The following is an 11,275-nucleotide window of genomic DNA, read 5'->3' as shown; positions in this document are numbered from 1 at the left end:
CTTTTTTTCCAGTGTTGATTATACAGCAACAGGGAAATTCATAGAAAAATTAAACTATTCCCTTAAGAAAAGGAAAAGAAATTCTACTGGAAAGACACTTGAAAGTCATGACTAGATGCCTTGGTTATATAAGGTTTTTTTGTGATTTCATACTTCAAGTACATTAACTGGACCAGAGTCAGAAAATTTATAACCAGTGCACAACAGACATCCTCCATTAGCAGTTATAATCCAAATTTGATTCCAGATATTGTTTGAGAATGTTGTGGTTTAACCCCAGACAGCAACTAAGTATCACACCACTGCTCACTAACACACCCCACACCCCCTGGTGAAGTGGGGCGGATAATGCAGAAAAAAAGGGTCAAGCCTGTAGGTAAAATAAAATTAGTAATTTATTTCAAATATGATGTTGATAGTAATAATAGTAGTAATAGTAATAATTGAGATAACAATAAATGAGTACAACAAAAAGAGAGGTAGGAATGAAACTCAAAAAAGGCAAGTGATGCACAGTAGGGTTTCTCAGCACATACTGACCAATGCCCAGCCCAGCCCAGAACCGTGATCAGTCCCTATCAGTCAATTCCCCCCAGTTAATATACTGAGCATGGCATTCCAGGGTATGGTATATATCCCTTTGACTAGTTCTGGTAATCTGTCCTGACCATGCTTCTTCCCAGCTTCCTGTGCACATGCTCACTGGCACAACATGGGGAACATAAAAGTCCTTGACTTAGGGTAAACAAGGTAAACACTTCTTAGAACAGCTAAAATGTTGGTGTATTTTCAACATTATTCTCATACTAAATCAAAAACACTGTATTAGCTTCTAGGGAGTAAAATAAGTCCAGAGGGAAGGATCACCTACTTCTATGTGCTGACAAAGCTCTGTCTAGTGCAGCCCAGGATGTCACTGGCCCTTTTTTTCCTGCAATGTGCATTGCTGGCTCATGATCAGCTTGCTCTGTTCTAGCTTTGCCTTCCCTGCAAAGCTGCTTTCCAATGGTCATCCCCAAGCCTATGCTGCTCCCCAGGCACAGGACTTTGCATTTCTTTTTGCTGAACTTCAAGTTGCCATTACCCTGTTTCTCTAGGCTTTTAAGATCGCTGTCTAAAGGTACACGACTTATTTTGCACAGGAGACACTTCTGTGTCAATGCCAAAGGCGTGGTTCATCCACTCTTTGATCAGCACTGGTGTTAGAAGTAGTACATTGTGGAGGGTGGTGGTGGATAACACCCACTGTTGTAACAACAGCATAATAAATTATTGTTTATCATATGTAGTCAAGGAGTATTTAAGAGAAAACTTTTATAACCGAAACCATGCAAAGAAGGCACAGAATTACAGACAACATCTACAGAGAGGAAAAACTGAACTAAAAAAGAAGCTAAAAAGGTGAGGAAAGGATAGCATAGGTTGTAGTAAATTTAGCTCTCAAACAGTAGACAACAAATCTTATTGATGTCTTGATGTGATTTTGCTCTTATGGCTTTAAAAGAAACATGAATTGAAGATGAAATACAAATGCTCTGACATCATTCACACATTCTGTTAGCATTTACATTGGTGTTTGCAGCTCAGTCTTTGAAGACAAAAGAAATTTTGCAAACAAAATCAGCCTGAGGGGCAAAATGATTTAGCAAATCTAATAAAAATAAGTCCTCTAGGACACAGATAAGCTATTGGACCACACACCAGTATAGAATGCATCTTACTAGGATCAGATGTGTTTCTGCTCTTGTAGTACTCTGACAATACAGTCAGCTGCCTCCGGGTATTTTGGAAAAATACCATGATCACAATGTCCTGTGTTATTTTGAACAGTTCAGTTTAATCCTTCAGCATACTGACTTTTAAGTGCAAGAAGCCTTAAAGGTTCTTAAAGGCTAGATAAGCATGCAGATCATACTGAGGAGGAATATAAGAAGTGTTAGAGAGCTGAAGACAATCTTGCTGGTCACAAAAACTGACACAGAAAGTTACTGTGTTCGACAAAGATAAAGGAGTAATTTGATTTCTGCAGATTTTTGCTTAAAAATCAATTAAATAAGTAACATGTACATCAAATATTCTTAAAATAGGATATTATTTCCTCTCTGGTTACATAATGAGAATATTTTGAAGCAGTCAGTATTTCTTCCAGCAAACCCTGTAAAATAACTCAAGATACTTTCATCAGAACAGGTGATTCTCCATGGTGGAACAATCCCACCAAGTACAATGAAATCTTCAGGGATAAAACTTTAATGCTGATTATGTTTACATTTATGTTTACAGTCCAGTGGGACATGTAGACAAGACTATTATCTTTCAATTTCTGCCTGACAAAATACTATATATAAGCCATATAACATGTGAAAGGGTATCAAAAGTCACCACAAGGTTTTCTCTAGACAAATAATGCCAAAATAATCTTTCAGGGGTTCACAAATAAGAGAAAATGTGCTCTCAATTTTGTACAGCCTTACTTCTAACTTTTTAAAAGGAGAGAACTATGTTTGCTTTGTTATTCCACATACAATGTAGATGAGTATAGCACACTCCAGAAGACATTTTTTATTTCTGGCTCTCTAGTACTTATTTTCTTTTCCAAAGTCTCCAGTGGTCTCACTGAAATCATCATGGTATCTGAAAATAGAATTATTAGTTTAAGAAATTGAAAGCATATAAACTGAATTCCCACTGCCTATTCTAAGTTCAGATTAAAGCCTGAGTGGTACCATAACAGTATCCCATTAGTCTACTTGGAAGATTTTCTTCACCTTTTTTTTTATATATACTGGTAATGGTAGAACAGGATAGCAAATTTTTTTGTTTGATTCAGCATGATAATTCCTATATCCTTTTTTCCCTTTAACACTGAAGTTTGGAGAGTTTCAAATACCCCTGTAGACATGCATCAGTCTTACAGGACTCCATACCACGAACAATGAGCTTTCTTGTTAATTTGAAACTGCCATCATCTGAACACAAGATAAAGAAATCTGGTTGAGAGAAACTACAGAGAGATTCATGAGGATTCTCTTACTGGTAAGTCCATACACAATCAGGGGTGAGATATAATTAGTGACAAAAGGTAACAATTGTTACTTAGACCCTAATGCTTCCTCCCTGGAGAGATTTAGGGGTGGGCAAGTAGAGCAAGCCCAACTTTTTTGCTAAGCCTATATGATAACTTTAGGCTGCAGAGAGAGGGCAGCTGTCACAGCCTCCCTTCACCACTTTCAGGGTTAGTGATGCCTGTAGAGCATTGTTTCAGAACCCTTTGCAGAGGGCTGCTGGCTGGGGGATGGTCACAGCCACTGTGGTTCATACCACCAGATACATCAGCTCTAGTACAGACATTACCTCAGAGCTAGACACCCTCCATTCTTGTCACAGTCAGTACAGAAAACCCACCACTTTCAGGGGACTCTTAATTTCACCCTGAAGAAAACATAAATAGTAGGCCAGGTGAATTATACCCCAAAGTCCTTCCACTCTCTGCTGATGTTAATATGGAACAATTAACTCAGATGTGAGCATGTATTTAAACTGAGTTGGGATGAGTTCTTCCTGAGATTTCTTTTAGTGTAGCTTCCTTTTTCAGTGATAGCTGGGTGTTTCAGTGGACACATACCCCACAGAATGAAAAATTAAATTGAAAAAGAAGTTTTCTCCTTTAAGCTAGGTGAGCAGTGCATGTCAGATTGAGCATCAAGCTACAAGTAGTTAAATGAAAGTATCTGAACGCAAGGATTGGATTTAATAGCACACATGTAGGTATCTGGCATCACCTAAGATGCTCATAATATTTTCCTGTTCTCCAGCTGCCACACCAGACCTCACAGCAAGGAGGAAGTATTCTGTCTAATATCTAATGAAAAATGTCAGTAACTGCCCATGAGCTACAGCAGGATGGGTCTTTGGGCAGCACTTTCACCTTGATGTCCAGGAGCAATGTTCTAGACAACAGTGTGACATCCTCAGCAGTCTCTCCAAAAGCATATCAGTATGAAAGCATGGCATCCGTCTTGCTGAGTTGACAAAGTGTTGGTTGTCTCATACCCAGTTGAGGAGACTGTCCAGAGATATCCCCATGGAAAGCAATATACCTGTAGGGAGCAGTCCACATCATCTGAGACGCTCATTAGGTTGAATAACTTCTGGGGTTTCCTGTTTTCTTTCCATTGACTGGAGTGTAGCTAAAGCAGCCAGCTCCTGCCTGAATTTCCAAAAATTCAGCTGTTACTGGTTATTGTGATTTGCTTTTTACACAGGAGGGAATGAAACCTTACATACCCAGGTTAAATACTTACTGAAAATGGAAACTAATAAATATAAACAAAGAGGTTATCAAAGGCTTCTAAGGAATATGTACAATGAATGTCCATAGCTGTTGCACAAATGTTTCAAAAAAGACATTCCCCTACACAACAGCTACTCATTAAAGCTCATTTGCCTACACTCATAGGCAAAATAGCAAAGAAGGCATATGGAGATGTCAAATTGCCCCAGGTCTGTCACCAGGTTTGTCCATTAGAAACAAAACTTCTTTCCAGTGGTCACATGAAAGGAGTTCCCAAGTAATCACTGACACATAGCATATGTTTTGCCTCCATTCCATCTTCAAAGAATACCCTGGTGGTCCATTCATAGGTATGAGATAGTCTTTTTCTTCGACCACCACTTAAAAATCAGTCCTCCATCTCAACCAATAGTTTCCATGTGAATATGGGATTTGCTATGGGCACTATTAGCAGAAAAATAAAACAAGTTTTGATTTTCCAGTAAGATAATATGAGACCACACAGACAATTGTCCCTATGAAATATTAAATGCAGATTCTTTTGATCTCAAGAAGTAAGATACTCAAATAATTTAATAAAATTCTCTGAAAAAAGAAAATAAATAATAGTAAATGGAAATGTACCAAATATTAATATTTTTAATATGGATAGAGATATTCTATATAATTTTACATGTGTTCTTTTGAGAGAGCTTTTCTGATCTGAGTTATTAAAAATATTTTTATCTGAATAATTTATCCTTTCAAAGCTTTTATAACCATTCAGAAAATTTTAAAAGCTGAATATCTTCTTTTAGGAGTCTATCTCCATACATGGCCATCTAAAACTAGGTCCATGACATCAGAACTGGAATATCATTCAAGTTTCTTAAAAGCATTGCTGGCCAAAACTAAGATCATTAATTCTATAAAATCTCACTTGTGTGGCAGAACTCAGTCTCACAGAAGCATAGCATGGTTATCAGTGAAATACTCATATTTTAATTACATGATTTCACTTAGTGTATCGTGTTGCTGTGACAAAGGAACCTACATAGTTTGTTATGATGAGGACACGGAGCATTTTGCCAAACACAGTTTTAAACACAGAAATCGCGAGCATGCCATCAGTGGGTACGTCTTCACCGAGTGGTTACTTAAGCAAAAATCTGTCACTGTATTACTGCATGATTCGTGGTAACTATGCAAAATACAATTGAAAATGTTTTTTCAGATTCTAATGGGGGGGTCTGGTAATATTCAGAATGGGTTTATGGTGCAGGAAGTTTGCAACATAAATGATGTTAGCTAAAATTCCTATCGCTACAGAGTTTGGAACTCAATAGATGTTTAAAGCTATAGAGCTGAAAAAATTCATGTCATAGAACAGCTAATGAAAGTTTTTGCTTCTGTTATGCTTTTCAGTTTCATTTATTCCCGTATAAATGGTGTAGCTACTTCTGAGAATGATGCTGCATAAAATATACTTTAGACCACATTACCAAAAAATAAAGGAAAAGAGAAAATTGTGTCTTGGACATGTTCTGGCTCAGACAAAATTTGGTATGAACTCATACAAGGACTGTGCTTTGTACTATGGAAATTTGCCTAAATCTGGCCAATTATAAATTTGTGAAAAATCATACACTTCCTACCTCTCTGAAACCTCATATACACTTTGAAAAGTCTTGCCAGTCTCATAATTAAATGAGATGCTGTTTGATCACAGAATCATAAAACCACTTAGTTGGAAAAGACCTCAAAAATCACCTAGTCCAGCAGTACCAAGTCCTCCATTAAACCATGTTTCCAAGTGCCACATCTGCACATTTTTTGGACACTCAGGGATGATGATTCCACCACTTTCCTGGGCAGCCTGTTCCCATGTCTGACCACCCTGACAGTGAAGAAATTTTCCTTAATACCCAATATAAACCTTCTCTGGTCTAGCTTGAGGCCATTTCCTCTTGTCCTTGAAGGATAGAGGACACTTCCCGCGCTCCATATCCTTTAGCCAGCCATATGAACATGGGCATAGCAAAAGGTGAGTGCCGCAGATTTCCTACTGCTCTCCAATATATCTACACCTCTTAACAAATCTGCCAGTGTAAAATCCACGGCTTTTGAATCTCAGTATTTCTGCTGTGCTGTGAGGTGCCAAAGTCACTGGGCAAATGTGTTCCTCCACCCCCCTCTAGTGGGAGGTCCACACAGCAAGTGTTTCCCCCCTCTCCTGCTTTCCACCATACTTTGAAGAATAAAGGGTTGCTCTGCACTCCCCACAGCCTCAGCTCTGCTTCAATGGTTTTGCTTTTGCGGGGACACATGAACACATCTTCAATTTACCACATTTTTTTACTACATTCTCCATGTTCAAATTAATTGGTTCTAAGCCACAAGGCTACATTGAAAGAATCTTTAAACTGCAAAATTGCCCAGCGGTCCAACATTACGAAGTGTTCACATAAACTTTAATTCATCACTATATGAATATGTGTTTTGCCTAAGGATTGAAATTAATGATCATAAGACTCCCACTTCATTAAAAATATAGGAAGAACAGTGCTTGGACATGAATCAGTTTTATGTCATGACTGAAGATCACTTGATGCTTTGGAGACAGGCACTGCATGAGGCAGATGAACAAAAGACATTGTGATAAAAGCCACTGAATGCTCCTAGAAAACCAGTTGCATCCTGTCGTTGACAGATTTCCTTTAAAATAATATAAATTCTATATTCTCACATCTTGGAGATGCAACTTTTGATTTTGAATTTTATTTTATTTTTTTAAGAAATGCTGAGCTTTTGCAGCAGCCACTAAGATAAATAGGAGCACTACCCTGAGCATACATGCTGCTACATAGTCTGAGAAATCAGACCTCGGGCATCGCGAATTAACACCCTAAATTAGCTGGCACTTTTCACAATTCCCTATCTATAAAATGGGGAGAAAAATACCACAGGGACATTATGAAGATAAATTCATTAATTTCTGTTAATAAGCAGGATACTATGAAAAAAAAAGCACCAGGGAAAAGCCCATTAGGAAATGAATAATTATGTATTCAGTGCAAGGTTTGGATGGTGAGCAGGAAATTAGGCATGGGGACATATATTAAGTGATGAGAAGAAAAAGGAATACTCCATGGCTGATCATTCTGGGAAAAGAGTCTGCCTTGTGCACTGAGTGAAGCAGGACCCCTGTGAGTGGACATGACTGTGCAATTAATGACTGCATTAACACAGGCCACTGTAATTTTCTTCCTTCTCTCTTTGTAACTTTGTAAAATTTCTTTACTAAATATATGATGGGATGATAAGCATGTATTTAGAATATTAAATAAATTGCCTAATGTTACAGATGGGAAATTTGGATCTCCCAGATTAAGAAATTCTAGGATTTCCCTGATTTCTTTATTGAGTATAACCTGGTAAATCTGTGGGAGAACCAGAAAGAATACCTCTTTGGGTATCACTGAAAATGCAAGGATGACCTTGCATGAACATTAATCCTTTTGCAGTGGTATTGTTTGTTTTGTGAGTGAAATAAAGTGCAGCTAATCCTATATATGACAGGAGTTAAAAAAAAAATCTCCATATTCCTCAGAAGCTGAGTAAGTGAGAAGAGCTGGCACACAGAAAGTGCTGCTGAAGGTACTGAGCATACTCTGTGGAAAACAAAGGTGAAAAAGTCTTTGGAGTTTGTACAAGCCTTTTTTTTTCAGAAGAATATGTATGTGGTTACTCAGAAATTAGAAGAGCCAACCTCTTAAAAGTTCTGAAAGGGCTATTTCCAGAGTTTAAGCATATATTATTTTCTTCTTTTCCCAAGGAAAATAATAATTATTTCTTACATATTATGGCATTTTATTTAGAATTTCTAGTCATTTTCACAGACTAGGAGTGTTCTATAGAAAATAGTTCTATTTTCCTTTCAAATCCTTGAAAATAGTTTTTACATCAATTCTAGTGTTGAAGTATCTCCCCAAGTTTCTGACAGAAGTGGGAGTGAAAGCCTGGGCAGCAGACAGAGAAGGAAAAAGTTAACAAAGTTTAAAGTGGCTGAAAGCACCTTCCGTGGGGAAGTACAAATCTGAAATTGTGTTACTGCCAGAGACACCTGCAATAAAACATCACAGAACCTTTCAGACAAGCATAATGAACATCAAAGGGATCTGAGGTCTTCCCAATAAATATGACTATTCTGTCAGCATATCAGTAGCTGATTGCTTTGCCATTTACCTTCTGATGACCTCCCTCTACTAGGTTATTTTAAACATCTGCCTCCAAGCTGTCAGACAAGTTGGTTCAAAGCTCACCTTAGTCAGTAAAAAGAAATTGAAATTGATTTCATTGCAGAGTATCTGTTGGCACTGATCTTCTCAACCACAGGGGCTGAAGGACTCCATCAGTTGTTCCTGCAGTGATTGGGTGGTGCCTGGCTTTCAGCAGTGGGAAGCGACAAGACTAAGATTCTCTTGACTTCTTCTGAATAAGGATTAGATTAGGCTTTGAGACAAACTGTAATATTTCTCAGCTGAATAAAAATTTTAAGCAAAAGAGAGTATAAAAGAGAGTCCTAACACAGATGGGCTCATAGTAGATTTTCAGCCCTAAATGCAGTGGGGACAAATTTGCCAATCTTAGTAAGTATTTAAACATGAGGAAATTACCTCCTGGATGTAAGGGAAGTCCTTTAAGTGAATGGAGCTGGTGAAGCACTTCTGAGAGCCCTCCTTGAGAGGAGGGCTCACATGCTTAGGTGCCTGAAGCAAACTGGAAATCAATTTGTTAAAATGTTCCAGGTATATATGCTCTTCTGGAATTGAAATCTAAATTTCTCATGGTCCTGAAAAATGCAACCAGTTTCTTTGCTAACATAATATACTTCCTTCTAGAAAAATTATTTGGCATATTTTTACTTTTTCTTGAGAGGAAATGAATATACTTTTATCTACAAATGAATGTGTGTGTAAATATATGTTTGAATATGTGTGTGTATACACAGTGTATAGAAAAAGCTTAATTTCACCTAGTAACTTACTAGTCATCAAGCTTTATAAAGATAATGCCATATATGCCAAAGCCTGGCCTTTACTAGTATAATGGTAGCCAAGTACCTCTGGAAATTTGGACAGCATATCATAATATATTCACAAGCTACTACATAAGACTATTCATAAGACTACATAAGCCTGACAAGGTCCAGTTTTAGCTAAAATGTGGAAAGGCTGCAATGTGGAATTATAGAAATGCAGATTTTCCAACATAAAATGAACATCTCTGCATTGAGTCTCCTGATTCAGCATATCTGCACCAAAGCAAATTGGCAAGAAATATGCAGAGGAAGACATTGTTTTATTTTTAAATCTATTTCTGTTATTGCTTTATATTTCATAACATAGGGACTTCTGCTTTATGTGAGGTTTCACCCTGTAAAGAAGTCCACGTAGCAATTCTCAGCTTGAGTGGATTAGTTCCCTTGAAAGATCTACATTTCTAATGTGCCATGGTGTAAGTCATTGTTTTTTCTTTGTCAGGAGGCTCAATAGTGATGGTCATTGGTGCTTGGTCCTGCAATGCTAATTCAGCAGAAATAAATATGACAAAACTTTTGCTCTGTACAAGGCTGAATTAGCTGTAATTAGCTGAACTGCTCATTGAGTGTAACTAAGTCACAGGAACAGGCTAAAACCAATGGCTGTGATGAATGATGTGACAAAAGAATCTAAATAAATCAGGGGTTGGTTCAGGAAAAATTAGGCTCCAGCACTATTAACATTTATTAGGCTCAGATTGGCATCTCCAACCTCAGTAACAATCACTACTGTCAAGGAAGAAAGGAAAGAGGATGTAATTAGGTTCTGTTACTTTGGGGTGAGAGAATTGAGTTAGCAATCCTAATGGAAACAGTTGCCAGGATGAGAACCCAAATTTGGTGGGGGAAGAGCCAGGAGATGCTGGAGTCCCTGCCATACTTACAAATATTCTGAGTTATCCTGCCTCAGAAAGACCAGCTAGAACACTAGTACTAGGCACATGTAGAAACAATCAGTGTTCCTAGAGCACCTTGACACATATTGAATCAGAATAGTCATGGTGAGGGATGAGAAAATGACACCCAGAATGCATGTGTGAAGCAGAGGTGGCCTTTCAGCACTCCCTGCTCATCTGACACAGCACTTGGGATTGTTAGACTCATTCCAAAAGAACCACTCCAAGTGAGCTGTGCCATCTAGGAGAGGTGTAGGCATCAACCTACTGCAGAGGAAAAATGGGGCATTGATGTTCCAGTGGCCAACCAGGACCACACGTGTGATTGATGTGAATTTTCCTATCAGTTCCTCTAACTGTTCAGATTGGCCCTTTTGGATCTCTCTTTCACTATTGTCATTTTCTGTTCAATTGATACCACCTGAAGCTTGGTTGGCTACTCTTTTTATTCTAGGGTTGTTTCTAAGTGCTCTGAATATTGTGTGGTTGCTTGGAGATAATTTTTTATTTTCTCCAAGAACTGTCTCATGATTTTATTACAACTCTGAATATTGATAGTCATCAAGCACTGCATTTGTACTTTAAATATTGCAGTAGAGTTGATTTTAATGACTTCTATATGTTTCTGAGGAGGGAAGAAATAAAGAATTCATTGACAGGGCATTAATGAAGTTAAAATTTCAGTAATTGTATTCTAATAGCAAAATATTAATAGTGAATTAATAGTGTTATTCTCAAAAGTATGAAATGAGCAAAAAAGAGAACACCATATTACAGGCATTGATTCTCAAACTAAACCAGAAGATACAAAAATTCAGAAAATATCTATTTTCTCAAAATTAATATTAGTCCCATAATCACCCTTTATCCTCCTGCATGTCATTTGGTCTTTTACATTTCTCTTCCAGATTTTGGGAATAAAAGTTGCCTGTTGAGCTTCCTTGGAAAAGCAACATGAGGCATTTGGAAAATTTTCTCATCTGAGTGGGTGATTGGTCACTGGTC

At 37.7% G+C, this 11,275-nt stretch overlaps 1 long non-coding RNA gene across 1 annotated transcript; it reads right to left on the bottom strand.

Moving 5' to 3' along the window:
• Nucleotides 1-377: 377 nt before the first annotated feature.
• On the bottom strand, nt 378-8,716 carry LOC147654069 (uncharacterized). Its single transcript, XR_015285436.1, has 3 exons — nt 8,596-8,716; nt 4,101-4,210; nt 378-2,634 (listed from the first exon to the last, which is right to left on the bottom strand). It is a non-coding gene; the product is annotated as an uncharacterized LOC147654069 (long non-coding RNA).
• Nucleotides 8,717-11,275: the final 2,559 nt, after the last annotated feature.

This window comes from Cyanistes caeruleus, chromosome 3 (assembly GCF_971803275.1).
Source record: "Cyanistes caeruleus chromosome 3, bCyaCae1.hap1.1, whole genome shotgun sequence".
NCBI classification, from domain to species: Eukaryota; Metazoa; Chordata; class Aves; order Passeriformes; family Paridae; genus Cyanistes; species Cyanistes caeruleus.
The sequence above is the reverse complement of the archived record's forward strand: the minus strand, read 5'-3'. Positions and strand labels throughout refer to the sequence as shown.